Genomic DNA, 26,706 nt, shown 5'->3' with positions numbered 1-26,706 from the left:
TTTGACCTCTAGTTCAGAACTGCTTATGCTAAATGAACCTAGTATCTGTAGATTTATAGGGCATGGTTCCTGGGAAAATTTTACATGAACTCTGTAAATATCTGGATATACTATAATATAATAAAAATGTTTCATAACCTAAAGTGCTCCCTCTTTGTGGGATGAATGTTATCCTCATTTAGATAATTCATCTTCATTCTCAGCAATCAACATGAGTCTGGTGAAGAAAATATCTAGGGAGCTGTGTGGAGTCTCTTGGATATCTCTCTATTTCTCCTGGGCCTCTTGATTGCTTGTATCCTAGAAATTACTTGTAACCTATGTCATTGGGTAATATCTTTGATTTGGTGAGTCAGATTGCCACAGTCATTCTTTACATTAGCTCAAGAATAGACACTGCTACTGAGCCTGAGCATGCATATTCCAGCTGCTGTGGAGTTAGCTGACAATGACTCACAGCTGCACCTGCTCTATTGAACCCTTTGGCTGATGCGAGTCACTTTGCCTGGAGATACCTGGATGGAATTGCATCCTATAGTCATCCTAAAGATTCTCACTCACCACATCCTTCTGAAACTCTACTTCACACTCAGCCATATAAGTTCTCCTCTATGTCTCCTACTTCTGCTCTCTCTCTAATTATTAGGTAGATTAAATGATCTTTTCTGACTTTGTCCTTTCCCCTTTCCCCTTTAATCCAGCTTCCCATGTCTGTTTCTCTGCACAAGTCTTGCTCATATTTTTTTAAAGCTGATTCAGGAGAAGTTGATATTAATTTGGTAATTAATAGTAGCTGGTAATTGCACTGATGGTAACTGGTAATAGCTAATTGGTAATTATTTTGCATTTTTTCATTCTAAATATAATGTACATTTCTTGTTCATGATTTTGCTAATTTTATTAAGACACAGAGAAACCTACAACATTCAAAGAAAGCATAACACATACCCATTGTTACTGCCTAAATAACAACGTGTGCATATGACTATATGATCATAAATAAAGGAAAGGGAAGATGCAACTCAGATTGCTGAAACTAGTTGGAGGAGAAAGAAGGAAAGGATAAAACACAAGACACCAAAAGAGGACAATGCTTACTGAGACAACTCTAAATTGGTGCCTAAATAAAAGATAGAAAGAAAGACTGAGAGAGAGAGTGAGAGACAAAGAGAGAGAGAGGAAGGAGGAGGAAAATATGAAATAATTGAGCAATATATCCCTTGAAACAAAGCATTAAGAAACTAAAGTCTTGAAGCAGTTCCATGAACTGGGTATTACATGCCTAGTAGAGGGACATCAAAAGGGTAAAAAACTTATTCCCCATACAGGAGAGAGAACACAGAGGTGTTTACTAAAGAATATACATTTTCTGGAGGCTCCTCTTATTTATCTTCTTGGTTTTTTCTTGGAGGAAAGAATATGTGTTTCTAAAATCACTAACCTCATGCTTTCTACTTGTACTGATTCAAATTTCCCTCCTTGAATAAAACAGATCTGGTGATAAATATTTCTTAGTCCATTTAGTCTGTTGTAACAGTATACCACAGACTAGGTAACTTATAAATAACAGAAATTTCTCACAGTTCTGAAGGCTGGAAGTCCAAGATCAGAGTGTCAGCATAGTCAAGCTAGGGACGTATTCTGGTTGCAGACTTCTCATTGTATCCTCACATGGCAGAAAGAGGCTAGGGAGCTGCGTGGGGTTTCTTCTATAAGAACACTAATCTTATTTATGAGGGCTCCACCCTCATAATCTAAGTACCTCCTAAAGGCCTTACCTCCTACTACCATCACATTAGGGATTAGGATTTCTACATATGAATTGTGGGTGACACCATCATTTAGACGATAGCAAATATCATTCAACAAAATATGCAATGTCTGTTCTCTGCTTCTTGAATGATATCTTCATTTAGGTTGACCATTTTAAAATATATTCACCGATTTATTTCATTCTTGAAAGCATACATAGATTTCTATTCATGAATTTGTTTGGCATATCCATTTAACCATCCATCATTTATTTATTGGGTACCTGTGATACTGGAATAGAACTCTGCACGAGAGAGAAAAAATTCTGGGTAGGGAAGACCATAAATGAATTCTTATAAATCATTAGGTAGTGATACATCATATGAATAAAAATACAGTAGGGCATAGACATCAGAGTGCTTTTGGTAGAAAGAGTGTTCCTGCTTATATAGACTGGTCAGGGAAAGCCTCTCTTATAAGACGAATTTAGCAGGGACTTAAAGGCAGAGATGAGTCAACTCCAAGACTTTCTTCAGAAGGAAAATTTTAGGAGGCAAGAACCACTCATTTAAAAGTCCTTTTTTGAGAGATTACTTGGCTACTATGACTGCAGCAGAGTGGGCTGTGGAGAGATTTGAATGGCATGAGGTATAAGAGATTATGGATTGGTAATAGATAAAATCAGGGTTTTGAGGTCATTTTAAGGACATTATGTCTTACTCTTGATCCCATGGAAAACCACTGGAGAGTTGATTGAAGAAAGGATATGATTTAACATGTTTTAAATGGGTCATTCTGGCTGCTGTATTGATAATAAAATGTAGAAAGGCACATGTGAAAACATGGGAAGAAATGTTTGCAGTAGCATAAGAGAGATAAGATAGAGGTTTGTACTAGAGTGGTAGCATTGAAGGTGCTGAGTACTGACGAGAAATGGTTGGCTTCTGGATGTATTTTGAAGGTTACATCATGTGTTTTTGATATATTGCATACAGGTTGGCAGATTAATTTAGGAATCAAGGCTTATTTCAAGGATTTGTAGACTAGCAACATCATATACTGAGAGGGAAAATATTGTGAAATCACCAATTTTGGAAGGAAAACAGGAGTCTTATTGTTATTTGTATAGAGTGTGAAATGTCTATTACTACTGAAACCTATTAGGTGGTCGAATCTGGAAGACTGTCTTGGGGCGTTCCTGTGTTAGAGTTTGGGGAGCTAAAGGGAGACAATGAAAGAAGACTGGGGACTCTTGTCCACTGATGGGAGAATAGACCCAAGAGAGTGTGCCATTCCAGGAGTCCAGTGGAAAGAATTCTTTCAAGATGGAATCAGTAGACTAATGATTCTGAAACTGCTGATAACTTCAGTAAAATAGGTATTGAGGATTAAGCATTAGTTTTAACAATCTGGAGATTATTGGTGTAGTTGACAAAGGCAGTTCTGGTGTTACGGTGGGGCAAAACCTGATTGAAATGAATTTAAGAGAACATAGGAAGAAAGGAAATGCACACAATAGTTATTTAGAAGTGTTGTGAGGTATTTGGTTATAAAGGGGAACAGAAAAATAGTGTGGTAATCTATTACATGGTAGAGTCAGAAGGAATTTTTTTTTTTTTTTTTTTTTTGTAATGTATGATAGTGAAACATGTCTGAAATTCAGGTGTGACAAATCTGGTTGAGTAAAAAAAGAATGATGAGGCTAAAGAGAGAATCTAATTGCTGGAGCAATGCCTTAGGAGAGATTGGGTCCAGTGCACACCAGGAGCAGGTGGCCTTTGACCAGAGTAGGATGCATTGCCTTTGGGGTCCATCACCTCTTACTGAAAAATTTTAGTATCCACCTGTCAGATTTGGTGCTTGAGGGTTGATTCCTGTATTTGAATTGTTTTCTAGTGAACTCGTAGTCTGACTAGAGACCGAGAGCTGTAGTTATGGATACTTGTATTCAAATGCATTCATCTTCTATCTCTTGATGAAGCTTCTGTACTAGGAAGCCACCATCAGTGTCCATAGCTCTCTTTGGAGGTAATCATATATTGTGTTTTGTTTTGCATGGCCTGTATGACCTGGTGTGGTTGCCAGGCCTGTCCAGTAGATTATGGAGTTAATTTCTAAATCTTGTGGCCCTAACACCTTGAACACACTTACTTTCTATTTATTCTATTCTAAGTGGATCAATGCCAATTTATCCAAAGATCCACCTTGTCTTCAAGACCTTGAACCTCTAAATAAAGCAGATGGTGCGCTCTCACTTATTACTGAAAAAAAAAAGGGGGGTCCAATTGAGCTACTGTATCTCTCTCCTCAGGGTACCATGTTTATTAGGTTAGTTTTTTTTCCTTTTCTTGTGTTTTTAAAAAAATTTTTTTTGACATGAATATGTCACAGTTACCCACTCTCTAGTTCTGGGACTGATTTCTTCTCTGCCAACCTTTTTATTCCTTTGGTCATTTAAAGTGGAATCAGGAAAAGTTAGAGGAGATTATAGGATTATGATCCTTGGATGGAGTCTTTATTTTCCAGGAATTCCAAAGTATAGTTTTTTAAGATTAAATAAATCTCAACCTTAAATGATTTCTCATTACTGATAAAAAAGAAATGTTACACAATTTGACCCCAATGCAATTTCATATCCTTCTCTCTCATATTTATTTCTGTGAATTCTGGGTTCTAGTACAACTATATTTTTTAATCTTAAGGGAAATAAGATAAATATTATTTCTTCAAAGGTTTACCTTTTAGTTTTTGCAAACAATTCTGCCAAATTGCCAGGCTCATTTACTTTTACAAGTGTGATCAGGCAATTTTGTCTTGATCGCTGAATCAGATCTGATCTTTCCTCCTTCGTGTTTCCATTTCTTAGATTAGGATGAAAGTTAGGGTGCCTGTCACCTGTATGGTTTCATTTCACAGTGTACACAGATGTTCACATTGAAAGGAATATGGGCATAGAGATTACTTATTACTTAGGTGAATTTCTGTTACCTCCTTGTAACATTCTAAAGCTATTAGAGAAATACCTCATTACAAGCTTTATTTTTCTTCTAACCTTTTTGTGGTTTTTTTGGGGGGGAGGGTTAAAGATTAGTGAATGTGTCTTATTTAATTTTTTCCATACCAAAATACTTAGTCCACAGTCTAACATATAAGAAGAATTTCATCAACATTTGTTGAATGGGACTTCTAGTTATTTTCCTTTAGCCCACGTGAGTTAAATGTTACAGTGATAAGGAGATAAGAAATTCTGGATTGTACAGAATATCCAGAAATTGAGCGGGGAATATAGATACAAATGAATAGTTCTTTGGATACTATTAGATCATAAGATTCTAATAGGAAAGGTAGCAGAGTTTTCAGTGAGAATATCACCAATTGGTGTGTCTCAGATTCGTTGCCAAAACAAAACAAAAAATTTTTCTAGGCCACAGTTCTGCTCAGATATTCTTTGTAGCAGCAGTTTATCACAACACTAATAAATATATACTCATGAAGAAAACATTCAATAAATTTAAATAAATTAGCAGCTTATGTTTTATAATACTCAGGCAATGAATCCAAATGTGCAAAGCATTTTGCCTACTTTGATATGATCACATTTTTTTTTTTTTTTTTTTTGCAAATGAGAACACAAAGTGCATAAAAGTCAACAATTAATTCCTGCAAGACCATAGTGACTTTTGAAATAGCCCACAAGCAGACGGTTTGGTACAATGATTCCTCTCCTTGAAAGAATATTGATTTTCCTCAATATCTTTTAAAATCTTAAGAGAAAATAGGCTGTTGAGGAAGATAGGAATTTTCCTTTTCAGATAATTTATGTGTATGGAATTATTTCTGTGAAAGGAGAAAATCAATGTTACAAATCTACTGTCTTAATTTAGAAAGATAAATAAATTCTTCCATTAATAGGTCTTCGTTTTTCATCTCTGCTTTGTTATTGCTACAAAATCTTTATAAAAATAGTGCATTTACAGTCACTGCATCAATTGTTCTTTATTAGACAACGTTTTACAGATGCTGTAAATTAATTGTGTCAATGTTTCAACTTAAGAACTATAATTAATACAATGTGGGCACAGGTGTTCCTGGATATACAAATGAAATACTGTGACTAGTTTTGTTTTTTGTTTTTTTGGCTGCACTGGGTCTTCGTTGCTGCACGCGGGCTTTCTCTAGTTGCCGCGAGCGAAGGATGCTCTTCGTTGTGGTGCGTGGGCTTCTCATTGCCGCGGCTCCTCTTGTGTGTGGAGCACGGGCTCTAGGCACGAGGGCTAGTTTTATAATTGAGAAGCAAACTTCACAACAATGAAATGCTCAGAAACTCTGAATAGAATAACACTTTGTGAAAAATATAAATTTTAATACAGCAGGAGCGAGGAAGAAAATACTGTTGTAGTGATTATTGAATCTAATATTTGATACAAGTTGCATTTGAATTGAATTTAGGTAGATGAAAGAATATTAAAGAAAAAATACAAACTTACTTCACAATAATATGTAAAAAAAAAATAAAAGGAACCTCAGTTGAACAGTATACCACCAAAATGAAAAAAAGTTAAACAAAAGGAATATATCAATTGTGCCAATTATTTGTTAACTCGAGTGTCAGTCGTTGCTTGGTGCTTCCCTATACGGTGGATCTCAATGAAAGTTTAAACATTTCTACTCTTATACCTTAAGAATTCAGAAAATCAGGGTCTTCTTAAAGAATAAATATGATTCCAATAAATGCTGGAAGGAATGGCATCCAAAATGGACTTCATGAATACATTCTCCATTTAAAATCATTCCCATCTATCAAAAAGAGTTAGAAAATTTTTCTAAAGGTTTTCTTTTTTATTTTGCTCTTTTTTTGTTGTTGGCAGTGGCTAAGATGGAGTCTTATTTCTTCCTCTTTTTTCTTCAGCTCTCTACGTTTAACTTAGAAAAATTCACACATACACAAAAGATTTGGACAACAAAATAAAGGCTTAATTCCAGTGATAAAATAAGCTACAAATTAGCAACACTGCTTTAGAAAACTAAAGTACCAGAGGTTTCTTGGTCTGTATCTGAAGTTCTATAGGCCAGAGATTGATTATTATTACTACATTTTAATTTTTTTTTTTGTTTTAGCTGACAGAGAGCTGAGCGGCACACGCCGCATTTTCTGCGACATCCTGCTGGTAATGGAAGGATTGAGGCATTTTCTACCTTTGCTAAGAGCTGTAGAGGCTTGAGCCAGCTCTCAGCATCCTGCCTCAATTTGGTGAATTGTCCCTCTGCTTGGAAGCTATAGTTCATAGATTGTGCCTTGGATTTATGGTGTTTTAAATCAAAGAGAAATGGAGCTTCCTAAATGGAAAAGGCATACCCCAGGGAGCAGAATTGTGTTAGTGAGACCATTCTGAGGAAAATAGCAAAGTTTGGTGTGCCCTTTACTGTGACTTAGATTCTTAGCCTGTTTCTCTGGGTATTTTTCAGGAAATAGCTGATCCTCAAAAAAAAAAAAAAAAATCCCAACATAAAGTAAGTAAAAATGAGAATGGAGTCAACATGAGACTTCCATAGATAATGCCAATATTTAATAACATATTAACTGGAATTTTTAAAAGGCAGGAAATAAAAGACACTTAGCTAAGTACAGAGTGGGAGTTTGGGATTGATATGTACACACTGCTATATTTAAACCAGATAACCCACAAGGACCTACAGTACAGCACTGGGAATGCTGGTCAATATTCTATAATAACCTAAATGGGGAAAGAATTTGAAAAAGAATAGATACATGTCTATGTTTAACTGAATTATTTTGCTGTACACCTGAAACTAACACAACATTGTAATCAACTGTTCTCCAATATAAGATAAAAATTTTGAAAAAAAGGAAATAATCAAACAAATCTATTTTGGAGATGATCACAAAGAAATTGTTAAAATAAGACTCCCAAAATGGAATCTTAAAAATAAAAAAATTGTCTCCAAGAACCAAGACTAAATAAAGTCCAACAGTCTTTCAAAGGGGAAGGCCCACAAGAGATAATTCTTCCCAAGGAGTCAGATCATTTTAAGATACTAAATTTCCCTATCCTCAACTTTCATGTCTACTGCTTCCTGAAATCTTCTCTACCTCTCTGGCTCTGTCCCCAACCCTATTGGATCCAGGGGGTGCGCTTACACTTGAATTTTCTTTTCCTGAGTCTGCAAGGTCAATCCTGAAAGTATGGGTTAGATATACAATATAATTATCGACTTCTGATTTGGGAACTTTTCCCGGTTGTGCAGTAAAACACACCAGGCAGCTGCTATTCTGTTCCCCTTAGTTACCACTTGCTGAACATCTTTAGGAATCTGTGCTGTATATCGTCCTTGCAGGAACCTGTTTCTCCCAAGACATCCTGAGGTAGCTTAATGTTGAAATATGATTGTTTCACACAAACGCAGTTTGCACAGTTTATTAGATTTTGCAGAATATTTTATTGCAAAACTGAAGTGTGGTTATCACTGCTGTTATAGCCGAGAGTGCTTTTGTTTAAAGCACCTGCTCCCCTGGTCTCTGGATGATACACATTCATAGAGTATTTTGTAAACTTTAAGAAAAGAACAGCATTTTCATGAAATAACTTTAACCAGGTTTTGTTGTATTTGGGGAGAAAATCAATGTATCATTTGTGATTCTTTTAACACAAAAGCAGAAATTGCAAAGGATATTTCTTTGTTCGATACGGAGTATGATAATAATTGGTCTTCCAAAACAAAACAAAGTGTTTGCATTTGCTAAGAGACTCTCTTGAAAAGTGGGAATAAATATGTTAATGCTTACAGAAATAACTTGCCTTCTAATAAAAAAATATTTCTTTAAAAATGTTATAAACTTGCTTTTGAAAAAGAAACCCTGAGTGACTTAGTTCAAGAGTTATTAAATATTTCTATTAAAAATTAATGAGAAAAGAAATGCATATATATAGGTTGAAAATTTTATATTGTAATAATAAGAGAAAGAATTCTTATGGCAAAGAACAAAACTATTAAAGTTAAAATATGGCTGTCAGAAATACTACTCTAATCTACTTGAAGAAATAATAAGTATCTCCAGGCACACAGATTCACATAGACATCATTTTACTCTTAGCAGAGGTTATAGACTATTAATGGAGGTTACCTATTAGAATATATAAGCCCTCAGAGCAAAAATTATATAGGGCACATTTATGCATTGTTTTAATTAAAATTTTTAACTGAAAATGTGCAGCAACCTCTCGTCATATTTAAAGACGGAACCTCTACTCTGTTGTATATATGATCTATGCCATTCCAGATATTTTATACTTGAAGAGAGCTAGTCATGTATTTTGTAGAGTGCCCCTTTAAAGTGGGTTCTACACCCAATTCCAATGTGTTTGGGGGTTTTCTCTCCCATACCACGAAGCGATTCTCAGACACCATCTGGGTGTCCTACAATTCAACTCACCTCTATCACCATCTACCCGAAGATAGCAACATCAGATCCATAGATTAAGGTCTCAGTCCTACAAGACTGAACCCACCACCTCCCACTTCAGAGGCCAATCAGAAGCCCATGTTGTCACCTGTGCTTCTGACCTAGCCACTGTAGATTGGAGGTTCCATCGACCTTCTCCTTGAGTTTGATTAATTTGCTAGAGGGGCTCATAGAACTCAGAGAAACATTTTATTTACTAGGTCACCAGTTTATTATAAAAGGATATAATTCAGGAACAGTCACATGGGGAAGAGTTGCATAGGGCAAGGAAGGAAGTAACAGAGCAGGGCCTTCATGCCCTCTCCCCAAATCTCCAAGTGTTCACCCACCCAGAAGCTCTCCAAACCCCACCCTTTTGGGATTTTTTGATGGAGGCTCCATTACATAGGCATGATCAATTAGAGCATTGACTATTGGTGATTGAACTCAATCTCTAGCCCCTCTCCCCTCCCTGAAGGTCAGGGGGTAGGTCTGAAAGTTTCAACCCTCTAAACACATGGTTGGCTCCACTGGCAACCATCCCTAACCTTAGGTTACTAAGGGGCTTTCCAAAAGTCACCTCATTAACATAACAAAAGACACTTTTTGTAGCTCTCATCACTTAGGAAATTCCAAGGAGCCCTGTGCTAGAAATGAGGACAAAGACCAAATATATATTTCTTATAATAAATCATAATATCACACTCATACTATGGGTTTGTTTGATATCTATTCATGACTAGACTGATATGAATGTTTGAGAAAATACTCCAGTCTCATTGCATCATATTAGAGGATACAGAATGTAAATATATCTTATTACCAGCGATGTTTACCTTGATCAGGTGGTGAAAGTTGGGTCTTCCAGCTTTGGCCACTGCAAAATTACCATTTTCCCCTTTCCATACTCTATTCTTTATCAGTGAATCACTAATTACTGTCCATACGCAAGCTGAGATTTGGGAGGTAAAACTTCACCTTTTGAAGAAGTCAAATAATTTCGGGGCATATTTTTAAGCAATCATAGAAATTAATAAGTATTTTGGGGAGACAGTTTGTGTATATAAAAATCTCCTTTTACTCCTTAAGGGTTTCACTACTAATTTTAATATTCGTCAGATGATCTTGTCTGCAGCAACTATTACTTGGTTGTTCTAATGGTAATTTTCTATTTCCCTCCTTCCTTCTACATTTTAAATTTGGAATTTCTCTGTAAGAACGAGCTGTTTTTCTCCCCTTTTTAACAATTTATTCAATCATTGATTTATATTGATGGATTTATGGATATTTATTTTATTTGGGGGGTTATAATTCAATATTATTATTTATTTTTATCTCAGAATTTTCCAGTTTTGGCCAGCTGGAGTTCTTTAAGTTTGACTCCTGTGTCATTTTACAGGTGTCTTCTAAAAAAAGAAAATATATTTTGTATTTTCCCTGCCTCTGTCTAAAAGCAATAATTTCTCCAAGGACCCCTGGTTACTTTTAATGAGGAACGATATTTAGAAACTAATATCTGAATATGTTAGGTGTGCTTTTTGCTCCTGAGATGTTGCTTCTTTTAAACCCTCCCATCAGACAGGGCTTTGCAATGTATGTATGTATACATCTGTATATTTATCTGTATAAATAAATATATTAAAAAAATTAAAAAAATTTTTTTCTAAGTGTGTATGTATGTATATACGTGTGTAAATATATATGTACTTATGTATATATGTTTGACAATAAATTTATATTTCTTGTCTCTAATCTAGCATACAGGATTTATGTTGGGAAGTTTTCATGACATACATAATTTTTTTTAAAGATATCATGTTATTAGATTTTTCTTTCTTCCTGATTGAGCTTTGGTAATCATTGCCTTTCAGTACATTTTTTCCATTAATTTAAAGTTATCAGGTTTCAGAGTAAGGACAAGATGGCAGAGTAGAAAAAGCTTGAGCTCACCTCCTCTCACGACCACACCAAAATTATAATTAACTGCTGAACAACCATTGATAAAAAGGACTGGAACCCACCAAAAAAATATTCTACATCCAAAGACATAAAGAAGAAACCACAATGAGATGGTGGGAGGGGCACACTCATGATATAATCAAATCCACACCCCCTGGGTGGATGACCCACAAACTGGAGAATAATTTTATCAAAGAAGTTCTCCCACAAGAGTGAGAGTTCTGAGCCCCATGTCAAGCTCCCCAGCCTGGGGGTCTGGCATCAGGAGAAGGATTCCCCAGAGCATTTGGCTTTGAAGCCCAGCAGAGCTTGATTACAGGAACTCCACAGAACTGCGGGGAAACAGAGACTCCACTCTTGGAGGGCGCACACAAGGTCTCACGTGCACCGGGACCCAGGGCAAAAGAAGTGACTTCTTAGGATCCTTGGCCAAACCTACCTGCTGGTCTTGGAGGGTCTCCTGGGGAGGCAGAGGGGAGGGGGTAAGCAGCTGTGGCTCACTCTGGAGACAAGGACACTGGTTGGCAGGGGTATCAGGGAGGATTCATCAGCATGAACTCTCCTGGACGTCGACATTTTGGTACCAGTTATAGGTTCCAATGGTGGGATGCTTCAGGCCAGATAACCAGCAGGGTGAGAACACAGCGCCACCCATCAGCAGACAGGCTGCCTAAAGATTTCCTTAGCCCACCGCTGCCTCTAGACACACCCCTTGAGTTATGAGAATTAATTTGATATATGTAAAACTGTAATAATACTGTTTGACAGGCTGAAAATATTCAAAATCATGAGTTATATTTTTTAATATTTTAAAAATTGTTTTGTCATATTTTAATTGATCAATATTCCATCATTCAATTTTTAAAAGTGGTTTTATTTATATTTAAATTTTCTATTTCTCTTGAAGTTAAAACTAAATTTGTAATGCAAAAATTTGAAGTTATATTTACTTTCCTTTACCTATCAAAGTGTCATTAGATGTGTCTTTCTTTGAAAAGGAAGAAATCCTATAATGCTCTTACTTTTGCTCTATATGACAGTTTTGGATTGCACCTGTGGCTTACCACCTTCATTCTGTCTCTAACCTCCAAAATTACAAAGTCTTTTACTCACCACCTCCAATTATAACTGCGTGAGGTAAACACTTAAAAATCTCGTATGTGTTTAACAAAATGTTGTTTCTATAGATATGCTATTGAAACACACATCCATACATGGTATTTAAAATAAAGTTAAAACATAGCAGTCATATTAGTCTGAAATGTTTCATTTTGCCTGAATATATTTTGAAATTCTTCCAAGTCAATCTTCCCCTATTAAGAATATATCGCATTATTTTAATTTTTAAATTGTTACATAATATTCAATAACATTTTAAACTTACCCTCCATTACATTAGTTTCGATTTTTATTGTAATTACAGTAGTTCTTTAATTAATACACACATGGATTTTACTTTTATTTCTGTAAGATAATCTTCAGAATGTAATTAGGAGCCTAAAAGTGGATATGTTTCTTATCAGATTATTTTCTAAACATGCTGTAGTAATTTATATTCTCCAAGAGAATAATAAAATTCTTCATTTTGTAAACTCTTCCTAGCACTGGAAGTACAGATTTTTAAATAAATTCCAATGTCTTAGACCATGCTACTTAATAGAACTAGTTGGTCATGCTATTTAAACCTCATAAATGATTTTTCAATTAGATTTACTTCATGAATCACCTCTGAAAGCTGTATATCAAAATCACCCATTGTGTTGTGATTTTATAACCTATCTCTGTAGTTTAAGAGTTTTGCTTTATGTATTTCACTACTATTATTTTTGGTTCATTAAGACTTATAGCTGATCTAGCTTTCTCAGGGTGTGGAAATTTGGGTAGTAAAACACTTCCAAGATTTTCTTTAAAGGCAGCTCTCCCTTCATCCACTTTATTGGATATTTGCTTTGCCAACCTCACAAATATATTTGCATTTACCTGAGATGTATCTGACCACCCCATGCCTTTTCCACTTTGCTTTACTTTTGAGTCGATCAGTTTTTATTATAAAATATATAGCTGATGTTTTCTTCTTTAATCTGAGTTAAGAGTTTGTCATTTGACAGGGACATTCAGTCCAAATTTTATGTTGGGCTTTATTCCTGTCCTCTTATGTTATGACTGATTAAGCTCCCCCTTTGCTTCAGCTCCACTGTGTAGGCCAGGAAGCAGCCAGTACCCCAAACTACATTACAGCCAAGTGTGTTTGTCCTAACAATGCTAAACTACTTTGCCCAGATTCTTCCGGGTAATGGTCAGAACTCACTATATAATACCTATGTATTCCAGTGACTTCCTGAATATTAAGCCTTCTTATCACTTAAACTCTCTTTCCTCTTAGGTTTTGTACATTCCTTATCTTAAGCTATTTATTTCCCTACACTTCCTTAGCCAATTGTCTCCTGTACACCTTGAATTCCTTCTATGTTTGCCAAAATTATATCATAAACCTTTTTTTTTTTATAGCATCACCTCCACCTACTTTCTCCAAGTGACATCTCAATATTCTCTAAATGAACCCATATATATTGCTTCCAACTCAAGAGGAACATATCTCTCCTATATTTCATGTATTTAAAGACAAAGGTTGAAACTTGAAAGTAAAATTTCCTGTCTTTTTGTAGCTTTTATTATTCAATTATGCAATCCTCTCCCTATGTCAAAGTTGTCTTCTACAGAATTACCTTTATTCTCACTCGTCCATGGATAATTTGAATATTGACATTGCCTTCCTGTTCACTTCTATTTCTGTCAAAGCTCTCAAAGATTCAGAATCCATTGTATGATCCACTTAACACTTTAGGAAACTCAGTTTCTTGACTTTTTCACTCTTACTTTGTTCATTTATTCCCATGGTCATGCCTTAAGGTAAGCTACAGCTTACCTTAGATGACTTTAGGAATATGTCAGGTAAGATAAAATATAGAAAAATCAGGTCTAAGGCTGAAGGAAGTTAAGGGAACTGTGACAAACAGAAGACAGTAACCTAAAGGATTTAAAATTCAAATTTCTTGTTGATTTACTTAAGCAAAACAAATCAAAGCAACTCTTCAAGTTGGTGTATTTCTTTTTGTTATCAGTTTGTACATTTTGGCTAAAAACAATTACTTCTAAAAACACTTACTTTAAATATCTTATTCATCAACCTCTGCCTCTTATTTTTTTCAGCTTCCTACCTCTTGTACAATTACTTGTATAATTATTGAACCTCAATGAGGCTTCTAATCAATTTACTGTCCTGATCCCACCATACACACACTCCTTCTGAAGACACTTACCTCTTTGTCTAGCTTAGTCCCCATGGTCGATTTCTAAATTGCATCCTTCAAAACACTATAATCCCTGTGTTTCTTTGTCCATCCTAAATACTTGGGAACACTTCAGTGCCAGTTGAACAAAAATATCTACCCTTTACCTATGTGAACTCAAAGAACAGAATGTTCCATACTAGCTCTGCTTCAAGCTGAACTGCATAAACCTCAAATAACCTGTACCCTCACCCCAGCAGTTAATTGCATGTCCTAGTAAGTTACGTTTTGATTTTCTGGGATAACAGAATTGAATTTTCTCCTTTCCGCTCAAGCCTCGTACTTCTCCAAACCAATTGTGTGGATGTTTCCTTCAATTTATTATCAGGAAAACAATCTCGCTGGTCTTATAAAGACTTTGACTCCTTCCATAGTTCTTCTTTCCACCAACATTATCAATTTCCTATTCTACCAGGTAATTTCTAACCACCTTTTCCAACTTCCTCTTCTCTACCAAAGGCATCACAAATGACCTTGTTGGCCAACATCAAAACCTAGGAATCATAGAAAAGTATCATCATTATCCAACATCTCAAATACAATCTCAATAAGCCTTGTAAAACTATTCAAATATATTATGAGTATAGTCATGATCTCAACTGTTGCATTGCTACTTACCTGGTTCAAGGCATCATTGTCTCTCTCAAAGAACTTCTACAGTCTCCTAACTGGATCTCACCATCCATTCTTACTCCCTACAATCCAATATCAGAAATACAGAACCATCTCTTAAAAAGATAAGTGACAAAAAAAAAAAAAAAAAAAAAAAAAAAAGATAAGTGACAATATAACATTCCCATGCTTTAAATCTGCCAATGGTTTCTCATTTTAATTAGAATACTTTTAAATTCCTTTCTATTTTCTGAAAGATCTTACAGGTCCTAACCACTGTCTACTTATCCAATGTCATTTCCTACTATGTTTCATTTTATCTTTTATATATCACAGCTCAATGATCTTCTTTCTATGATTTGATTATGCACCTAGATTTTTAAATTCAATATTGTTATTCCAGAGATTCAAACACAACTTCAAATTGATTAATTAATTTGTTTCCTCTCCTTGAATGTTCTCTTCCTAGTCCTTTTCATAGACACATACTCATTTCCCATGTGTAAGGTAAACCCATACAGCTTTCTTTTCCTTTTTTGCAATATAAGTGCCTGGCATAAACTTTGATTCCCAAGACCTCCACTTCAAAGAGGCATCCATTTTAAACATGCCTGTCTCAAATAAACACATTGTCAACTATAGACTAAATGAAGAGCCAGGCTAAATCCCCCCTGAGGATCCTTTGTTTTAGAGATCTTAGTTGATTTCAATAACTGACCATTTGGGGTATTGTCTTCCCATATGGTAAATTCTTACTCTAATGTTTAAATTCACCAGTAAAGAGTGAACCCAAGAAACCCTAGGCCCCCAATATCCTAAACCAAATCTGTTTTTGTGCCCAAGTTTCTAGTAAAAGGCACTTCTATATGCTGGATAGAAAGAAAGAAAGAAAGAAAGAAAGAAAGAAAGAAAGAAAGAAAGAAAGAAAGAAAGAAAGAAAGAAAGAAAGAAAGAAAGAAAGAAAGAAAGAAAGAAAGAAAGAAAGAAACTGAGTCATCATTTACCCATCTTTTGTGTAAATGTCATACTTTCAATCTAATAGCAAACTCTGCCAGTGTTACATCATTACCACAGGATTCCCCTCTACTTTGCTCCATATCCTCTGGAAAAATTTTAGTCCAACCCACCATAATCTCTTACTTGAAGAGTCAATGCCATGATGATTGTGAATATAGCTTATTTAGCCACATGTTTAATTGTGATTCAAGAGCAAACTATGTAGACTAACAAGATATATGATGTAAATGAGCACAAAAGCTAAGCTGAGTAAATTATATTCTGTGCTCATGAATTTAAACTGGAAAACATAAGTCAAATGGTACATATAACAATAGGAGCTAGACATAAAATAATTAACAGGAAAAAGAAAAGACAGGTGCTATAGTCAATCCCATGAAGGATCATGGTAAAATATACTTATAGGGAAACTAATATTATGAATAAGCAGGTACTATATAGTAAGAAAGATATACAGAACAACAACAAAAAAAGTCAAGCTAATCAATAGCAGAAGAGAAATGGGAAAAGTGAAGAGATAACCTGTGAAAAGAAACACTCTGTGTATGAGAGAGTTTCAGAGAGAGAGAGGGATAGAGTAAGAGAGAGAGGATGCTCAACCCAAGGTAGCTTCGATAAATCACCCCGCTCCTTTTTTAGAGTTTGATCAGTTAAATGTTTTGCTTATAGGCAAAAGAAAGCAATTACTACTTTCTTGTATTTTTTTATTTTTTAATCTTTTTGCAATGTAACTCTGGCATAAGGTTCAAGAAGTATGCTAAACAGATCAATATCTGCTATCATGTCTCTTCCCAGATGCTAATCCAACTTGTTATACCCTTTCCACATCTCCACTTAAAATGTGCTATTACCTAATTATTTAATTAGAGATATTATGGGTAGCATTAATTTGCTGGATAGTTCACATCACTAGCATATAATTATACAGGTGCATTTAAAATTAAATATTATGCATATGAATAAGTTTTGATTTATCATTTTAGAATTTCTTAATATCTTTAAATTAACATCAAACTAAGACAATCCAAGTTTAAAACTCAGCAAATATTGCAAATCACCTCTGGGTGTGTGTGTTCGTGTATGTGTCAATGTTCAAGTTTGTGTAGTTTATAAGTAGAACAATTGTTGGACTAAATTTTGGTGTATGGAAGTTGTGAACACTTGAATTTAATTTTTGCCAAGGTGATAAGTATACATCTCAAGAATCATATTTTAAAAATATTTCCCTGTGGCTATGCTTATAGTAGAGTAAGGTGGTAGCTCTTAAAGAGGTTGTTTGGTGTATAGAAATATATGATATATGATAGCACATATATATTTTTAAAAACATGGTCAATAACTTCTATTTTGTGAGCCAATTTAAGATATATATTCATAATGTAAGGATTCATTAAGAAAATATAGGCTTCCTGTTTCTGATCCAGCACGTAAGAGCTTGGAAGTCATCCTTCCATCTTAACAACAGTAAAAAGTGAAACAAACTGAAAATCAACAACTCTTTTCAGATCTGTCAGAGAACTGAGGTCAGAGGGCAAACAGCTGTCCCCCAGATTGGAGAGATAGACAGGTGGATACAGAGAATCATAATTTACCTGAGCAGAAACCCATGAGTAGAAATCTCTGTGAGAACCGATACTGGGATAGGAAAAGTTAATCTGTAGTTGTAGAATTGCTGCCGACTCAGTGAAGAAGTCTGAGCGTTAGAAAACCACTCTTAAGAGCCCACTCTTAGGAGGAGTTTCCCACACTTTTATAGGCTTTACCTTCAAGGACCTTACCAGGTTTTTATAGTAAAAATCAGAGGGAAAACCCCTCATGTTTCCATCAGAGGGAGGGAAAAGCAGCCGTTTTGAAATATGCCAGGCATTCTGTTCTTAACAAAGCATGCCCTCAAGAGAAACTATCAATATTTTACCAGAGCCTGAACTAAAGGTTTTTATCAGTACCTGATCAGCCTGGGAAAAGGGAAATGCGCAACTTCAGCCTCTTCTAGTCATCCTGTTCCACCTAAGGTAGAGAAGCATTTGTGAAGTTCACAGGGCAGGGCTACAGACTCACAAAAAGACTGAGACCTAACCATAGGACTATAGAACACTTCTCCTCCCAAAAGACCATACAACCACATCACTAGTGCCTATTTTCCAGAGTTCTTTTTACCAAGTACATCATGTACAACTATCAAGAAAAAATAACAAGACATACTAAAAGACAAAAACCACAAGAGACAGAGCAAGCATCAGAAACATAGTTAGAGATGGAAGGGAAGTTGGAATTATCAGACCAGGAATTTAAAATAACCATGTTTAATATGCTAAGGATTTTAATGGAAAAAGTAGACAACATGGAAGAATATATGTGTAATGTAAGCAGATAAATGGAAATTCTAAGATAATATCAAAAGGGAATGATAGAAATAAAAAACACTGTAACAGAAGGAAAGAATGCTTTGATGGGCTTATTAATAGAACGGATACTGCTGAGGAAAGAATCTGAGTTTGAGTATATGTAAAGAGAAACTTCCAAAATAAAAACACCAAGAGAAGAAAGATTGAAAAACAAACAAAAAGAAACAGAACATCCAAGAAAAATGAGACAACTACAAAAAGTGTAACATATGCATAATACTAGCACCAGAAAAAGAGAAAAGAAATGAAAAATGTTTGTAGCAGTAATGACAGAGAATTTCCAAAAATTAATGGCATCAATTAAAAAACAGAGATTGTCATAGTAGATTAAAAAACAAAAAACAAAACTACACCCAGCTATATGTTGTCTACAAGAAACCCACTTTAAATATAAACACCTGTATATTATAAGTAAATGGGTAATGAAAGATGTACCATGCTAACACTAATTAAAAGAAAACTGGAATAGCTACACTAAACACAGAGAGAGCAGACTTCAGAGCAGGAAAAGTATCAGGGGAAAGATGGCATTATATAATGATATAAGGGTCAGTTCTCCAAGGAGACTCAGCAATCCATAATGTGTACATGCCTAAAACAGGGTCAAGTATGTATGTATGTGGGTGTATTTTTAATGACTCTCCTTAAAAGTATTATAATATAAAGATACATAAAATGACAGAGAGACAGATGGCTAGATAAATATTATACATGTTATCTCACATATGTATGAATATGTGTTTAAAAAGCATTTCATAAACTTAAGAATAAGTGTATTTATACATCTTTAGTAATTTATGAATAAAAGGATGCTTTATTGATATCATATAGAATATTAATCTCTAACCAATATCTGATACTCCTACTGCAGAAAAGGCATCCCATTAAAATCAGGAATTCACAAGGATTTTCATTATTATCACTCTCATTTAAGAACTCTCTGAAATTTGAAAATAATACAATCAGAATCTAACACAAAATAATAGAAAAAACCCAATGAACTGAAGAGCAGATTCTATTTTTCAGCTTGCATATTCACAATAGTGTGCATACTTGGAAGAATACTCAAATAATACTATTTTGTTATAATTTGAAAATTAAGAACAAAGAGGATCCGATGTATTGTTTGATAGTATATTAAAAAACATTATAGGCTTGATATTGGCATGATAAGACATAGAAAAATCAATGAACTATATAAGGGGAACACAAAAAGAAAAAGAAAAAATTGAAACAGTAAATGATAAGTTTATTTTACAAAACAATGTGAAATAGATACTTGACAAATGGACCAAATACAATTTTTAAACACCTAAGGAATATGGTAAATTGTTAGATGATAAGGTCATATGGAAACTAACCACAACATATACAACTGAAAATGTACGTTGCTGTGACTCTTTCCTCCTCTTTCTTGGGGATGATATGTTTCCTCATCTCTGCTCTCCAAACACATCTACTCCAGATGTCTCTCTGCATTACAGCTTCTACTGCCTCAAAATTTTACTCTTCTGAAATGTTTGTTAGACCAATAGTCTTATTGGTTACATGTCATCTCCAGGCCTAGCACCACTTTAATTTGCAATTTGGCTCATAAAACTTGCAATATCCTTTTGATTTGCTAAAAAATATTCTGTAAAAATGTATATGATGGTTCCTCCTTGTATTAGGTGGTATCATATGTTAGAAGTCTGGCCCTCTAAACTAATGCTTTCTGCAATGTCTGTTGGTAGAGAGTAACTAGTTCCTATAAAGAAAGGATTTTTGTTGAGAAGTATGGCAGACACTATTAATTTCCTAAGCAATACTCCATTCTTCTGTTTTACCATAGTGAATGAATTCTAATTTAGTTAAGGGGTAGCAATACAAATAAATTTATCATTTTAATGTCCTTTGAAGATACCAATGAGCACATGATACATTTCTGGCTGAAGTAAGAAAAAGTTTACTGAATGTGTGGTCCTAAAAAGATATGTTTTTACAAAATTCTTTTTCTAACGAAAAATATGACAGAGAATAAAGCTAAAAGCCTAGATCTTTAATGTGGCTTCTTGAACAGCTATATCATTCTGGAAATACCTATCTCTGGACTTTGGTTTCAAATAAACCCTATTTTTTCAACCAAACTGTATTTGGATTTGATATATGTAGCCAAATACAAACCTAACTGATATAAAATACCTTAAAACTTATCTACTATACTTCACATTGTTCCCTATTTAAAAATATACCTTCATGTTTATGCATATTCCCCCAGATCCCATCCATAGTGACCAACTATGACCTATGTAGTCACTAGAGCACTCAGACTTTCTGAAGAGGAGGAAACACACTATCTTATTCCCCTAGTCATACAGATGAGATGTGATGGGGCCATTTCTTTCATATTTCCCAGTACTCAGAGGAACACCCTTACAATCACAGTCAGGTGTACACCATTCTCATCTTGCTAGCTAATGATTAAATGATGTCAACATGCTGTATGTATAACAGGAATGAAAAGTAAAATTGTAGTAGTAAGCAGACAAACAAATGAAAACAAAATGAAACAAGATGGAATACATAGAGTTCTCCAGAATATAACCACACTGCAAGAGACCATTTCTGCAAGAAAGACATACTACTTCCTCTGAGCTAGCAAATTACAGATGTGGCACAGCCTTTGAGGAAAGCCACTTATGGGTTGTCAGGTAAATTGTGAACTACATACTAGAACACCAGTTTTCACATACTTAACAGTTAATGAACTGATTTCCATATTCAGAGATTTCTATGACGACAGTTAATGGCTGCTAGGAGACTGTTCCGTCTCAACAATCTCAACAAATCAGGGATTCACTAACATGGAACTGATTTGTGGTCTAGCAGGATATTTTAGGCAAAGCAGTGCTAACTTCCTTCATCTGCAGGCAGAAAATTCTGGAGAGACAAGACTTCCTGCTGTGATGTTTGAATAGGCAGAGATACCCCTATTCAAAGGGCCATGGGTTCTCCTGGCAGTATGACCTTCCTGAAACTTTTGTGAAATTTTTATCAGATTCGTACTTGGGAACCAATGTTAAGACCAAGAGCAGGTGTGATCCTGTGATTTTCCATTTGCTTTCTCAATCCTCAGCACAGCTAGACTACCCATTCTAAACAGCTGCATCTGGTATAGAAGGGAAATGAATGATGGGCTTCTGTTGCTTAGGAACAATATGGCACAGGGCTCCATCTTCCAGTGTTGCTATGTACTAAATTGTCCTCATATCAGACTCCTATTTAGAGAGTAAAGACAGAGACAAGCTGCAGAAAAACTTTGCACATCACCCTCATCCTCTAACCTTCCCCAGCTTTAGAATGAGAGTGGACAACACTAGGCCAGACTGTGCTAAGAGGTGGAAAGTTGGGTTGGGTGTAGAAGAATATACCCTACAAAGACCTAAGATGCCAGAATCTCTTAGAGCTCCATCTTCATATTCCCATTCTAATTGCCAACTTCAATCTCTTAAAAAAATCTGTGCACTTAAGTCACAAAAAAGCTACTTCAACAAAGATTGTGACTATTGTCAGTCAATAGAGTACCCGGTTAGTTTTCAAATAAAATCTAGTAGTTCCACTTCAATAATTTTACTTTCTGCTTTAGGCAAATGGGATTTTATGATTTTACCTAATTATCTTTTTACCTATGGACTTCTACCAGGTAGCTCAAGGCAAATTTTGTATCTTTTGAAGTCCAGTATGAATGGCACACACAGTCATAGATTCTTATCTTTGGCTACAAATCTCACCAATCTCTCACCTTCACTGGGCATGGGGTATTAAGTGATGGAATCAATTTATAATTGAGCTCTTTTCTCATAGCAAAATATAGAACAGATTCTTTGCAAACTAGTTTGGGGAAATGTTCACTATTGTCACTTTGTTATGAGTTATTACTCATATTTATTTCTATTTCAACCAGGGCTCATGTAAGCAGTCCCATCACTAGCTAGTGTATACAACACCTTTATGTAATTTTAAAAAATGTATCAACCTTTCTCAGCAGTAGGAAGAATTCTATAGTACAGAGTACAAATTTAGTCTCCAATTTCCTTGACCAGATTCTTTTGTACAGAGCACAAACACATGGTGACAATGTCTATAGCTACAAAATATAGGAATTCACAGAATTTTCAAATTTAAAATAAAAATTAATAAAAAGATAAACAAAATTTTTATTGAAAAGAGGTTCAGGGACAGGAGACAGAACTTAGGGAAACTTAAATATCAGGAAATCACGATCTCTATTTTGCTAGAGCATGCCTTTCTCTATCTTTATTGAAAAGGCACAAGTAATTTGGAGACATCATGGTTTGCTGTTTCCTCATGGGCTCTATTCCACTATAAATGGACCTTCCTAAGGCTTTGAATGTACAGTGTACCCATTTGGGGTACATGTAATGTCTACATGACTTAAGTTTGTGCTGAGGACATCTAATTCTATACCATATAATGACCATGCTTGTTCATTAAGGAAGAGCTGATAGCAGGGACACATTTCAGGAAAGGGAGGGTTGCTGGACATGCATGCAAAGCATGATTACTTCCACTATGCAAAATTAAGCTGTGCAGAAAAAAAGATTCTAACCTAAATTGAACACTAAATAAAAACAGGCAATGCAATTACCATATAAATAACAACTAAAAGATTAATACCCTAATATATGAAAAGGTCTTATAAATCAATAAAAATGATAACAAACAAATAGAAAATGACCAAAAAGTGTGCAAAGACAAATAAGCAAAGATTTAGTTTCAGTTGATAAAGTTTGTGACCTCACCAATAATAAGACCAGTTAATGAAACCAGTGCCAGTTAAAACACTAGGCAATTGTTACTTATTAATTAGTTGTGGTAGAGGTGTAAACTCTAGCGGTTTTCTGGAAAGCAATCTGGGGATATATATGACAAATTTAAAAGTTACATTATTTAAACTAAGAGTTTTAGAAATCTCTTTAAAGGAAAGGAAAATGTCCTGAAAGATTTGCATTTTGTTCAGCATGTGTTTTGTGACTTATAGCGTATCCTGAGTATAGTTCAAGTCCTTTGGAATTAGTGTAAGAGAGATGTATATAGAAATTTGTTATATCAGATGTGGTAAATGAGATCAGAGGAGACAGACAGATTTTTCAAAAAATGGGGTTGGTAAAACTGGACACATATGTAAAATAAATAAAGATACCTCTGTTCTTTTCATATTAATTTCTAAAGGTATCAAAGTTTTAAATGTAAAATTTGAAATATAAAGTTTAGATAGAAAACACAGATTCTAGTTTTAAAATGTAGGAAGATTTTATGATCAAGACATCTATTTATAAGCAGAAAATAAAATGATTGCTAAATTTTACTACATAAAATAAACATGTTTTGCATAGTTCAACAAAAAGTTAGAAAAAATGATTATATATACATGCATAAAACAAGTTCTTAATATTAAAGAACTTCAAAGATCAATGAGAAAAACACTAATGACTCTGGAAGGATGGACTCATGACATCAATAGACAATAGGCAATAAAGAAATATAAATGGAATTAAGCGATGCTTAAACTGCCAAATAAAACAATAAGGTTACATCTTTCATATACTGAATTTGTGATGATGAAAAATGATGATGATACACAATGGGGATGAAAGTGTGAGAAAATATTTCTTATACACTGCTGGGAAGGAGTGCACATCTGTTTCAGAGTTAAAATTGGCTTGGCGAGACTTTGGCTTCCGGCCATTATGGAGTAATAGTATCGATTAGTCTTCTTCAGGAAAACAAAAAGAAAACTGGAGAAAACATATAAAACATTTTTTTTTTTCAGATACTGAATACTAGGCTGTGCAAGATTCTGATCAGTTAGAGAAAGAAAACAAATGAGGTAACTGTGTAATTGTGTATTATTTTCCTGAGGCCTTGTAACAAAGTATCAGAAACAGGGTGGCTTAAAAAAACAGTAATTTATTGTTTCATAGCTGTGGAAGCTAGGAGTCCAAAATCAAGGTGTCAGAAGGGACATCCTCCTTTTGAAGGCTCTAGGAAAGAACTCTTCCTTGCTTATTCTTATCTTCTTGTGTTCCCAGGCATCTTAGTTTTTGTTGGTGACTGGAAGTCCTCAGCTTGTAGCAGCATGACTTCAATTTCCACCTCCAACTTTTCCCTCTGTGTCTATGTCTCTGTGTGTCCTCTCCTCTTCTTATGAGAACATCAGGCATATTGGGTTTAGGGCCGACACTAATCCAGCATGACCTAACCATAACTAAGTATATCTGCAAAGACCCTATATTAAAATGAAGTTACACCCTGAGGATCTAGATTGGGAATAGATTCTTTATGGAGGTAATTAAGGTTAAATGAGGTCATAAATATGGGGCCCTGACCCAATAAGATTAGTGCCCTTAAAAGAAGAGCCATCAGAGAGCTTGCTCTCTCTGTCCACTATGTGAAGACACGGCAATATGGCAGTTGCCTACAAGCCAGGAAGAGAGAATTCATCAGAAACTGAGTTGCCAGCACCTTGATCTTGGGCTTACCATTCTCCTGAACTGTGAGAAAAAAATTTCTGTTGTTTATACCACTCAGTCTATAGTATTTTGTTATAGAAGCCTGAGTAGACAAAGACACAGGTGGGCATGAATTTGGGAGACACTATTCACCCAATACAAATTGTTTGACTTTGTACCTGAAGGTGTTTTCCAGAACTGAGCAGGAGGTGTAAGGGAGATACCCAAAGAGAGCCCAGTGATTATTCTGAGCTGAGGAGAGAGAAAAAGATCAGAACGTAGGGACACTGGAATGTCTGCATTTGAGTGACAGAATCCTGGAAAGGGGAAGTCTATTCAGAGAAAGAATTGCAGACATTAGAACTGGTGTCCCCTTAAGTCTTTGTCTGAATTGTAAGCTTCATAGGCATAGGATAAAACACCCTAGTCTGGGAAATTAACAGTTACCAGAAAGTTGTAAGATGAAGTATTATCAGCCTGCACACAGGGCTGGGAAACATTCAATTTCCCAGAAGCCAGAATGAGGAGATGTTTGTGAGCACCTTGCACATCTAACAGAGACCCCAGAAGGGTCATACCCGAGTCATAGGTGCAAATAAGACAACAAATGCAATCTGCTTTAATCCTATCCTTACACAAATTAAAAACAAGTCTTGAAAAGACCATGCTGATCCACAAATAAATTAATCACCCCCTAAAACAAAATTCAAATCTTTTTTTAAAGGAATGCAAAAATATCTAGACACTCAATAGGAAAGAATTCACAATGTCAAGCAATAGAAATATCTAGTCAATGGAAAAAGAATAAGAAATGACAGAGATTATGGAAGAAATAGATGAGGACATTAAAACATCTGTTATAAATATGCTTAAAAATTTAAAGTAAGACATGTATGAAATGAAGTGAGAAATAGATGATATAAAAAAATCAAGGAAAAATTATGGAACTGAAAATATAGCATCCTAAATTAAAATTTCACTGGATACACTCACTGGCATATTAGACAATGAAAAGGAAAAATATCAGTTAACTTGAAAACACTTCAATAGAAAATACATAAAGTGATACTCTAATAATAATTTTTTTTAATGCTGAAAATATAAGTAATTTCTGTGTCTTGTAATGTAAAAGAACCAGTATGAAATCATGTAATTGGAATACTGAATACCCCAACCAAAATGTGATTGGAAGGTATATTTGAAGCAAAAATTGCCTGTAAATTTCCAAATTTGATGAAAAATATTGGGCCGTGAATCCTAAAAGCTTAACACACGTTGGGGGTGGGGAACGGGAAGTAAGAAAGCATAAAAAGGAGTTCATAATTAAATTGCTAAAAACAAGTGATAAGAGAAAACACATAAAAACAACCAGAAAAAAGACAAATTACACTCATAAAACAATAAGAAATTTCATTGATTTCTTATCTAAAGCAATGAGAATCAATGGACAGTGGAATGGTATCTTTAAATCACAGAAAAAATACTCCATCAGCCTAAAGTTTTTTATCTAGTTATAACATCTTTTAAAAAACGAAGATGAATTAAAGCCATGCTTAAATGTAAATAGCTGATTTATTCTTCAGTACACATATGGTAAAAGAAATGTTAATGGAAGTTACTGCTATAGAAGAATAATT

At 34.8% G+C, this 26,706-nt stretch overlaps 1 long non-coding RNA gene across 1 annotated transcript in view; it reads right to left on the bottom strand.

Annotated features, from left to right (window-relative positions):
• LOC309656924 overlaps positions 1-26,706 on the bottom strand; it is a 1,002,835-nt gene that overhangs the window by 821,875 nt on the left and 154,254 nt on the right. The window lies entirely within an intron of this gene.

This window comes from Balaenoptera physalus (assembly GCF_965194825.1).
Source record: "Balaenoptera physalus genome assembly, chromosome: 3".
NCBI classification, from domain to species: Eukaryota; Metazoa; Chordata; class Mammalia; order Artiodactyla; family Balaenopteridae; genus Balaenoptera; species Balaenoptera physalus.
Note: the sequence above shows the minus strand (reverse complement) of the source record. Positions and strands in the feature narration are given on the sequence as shown.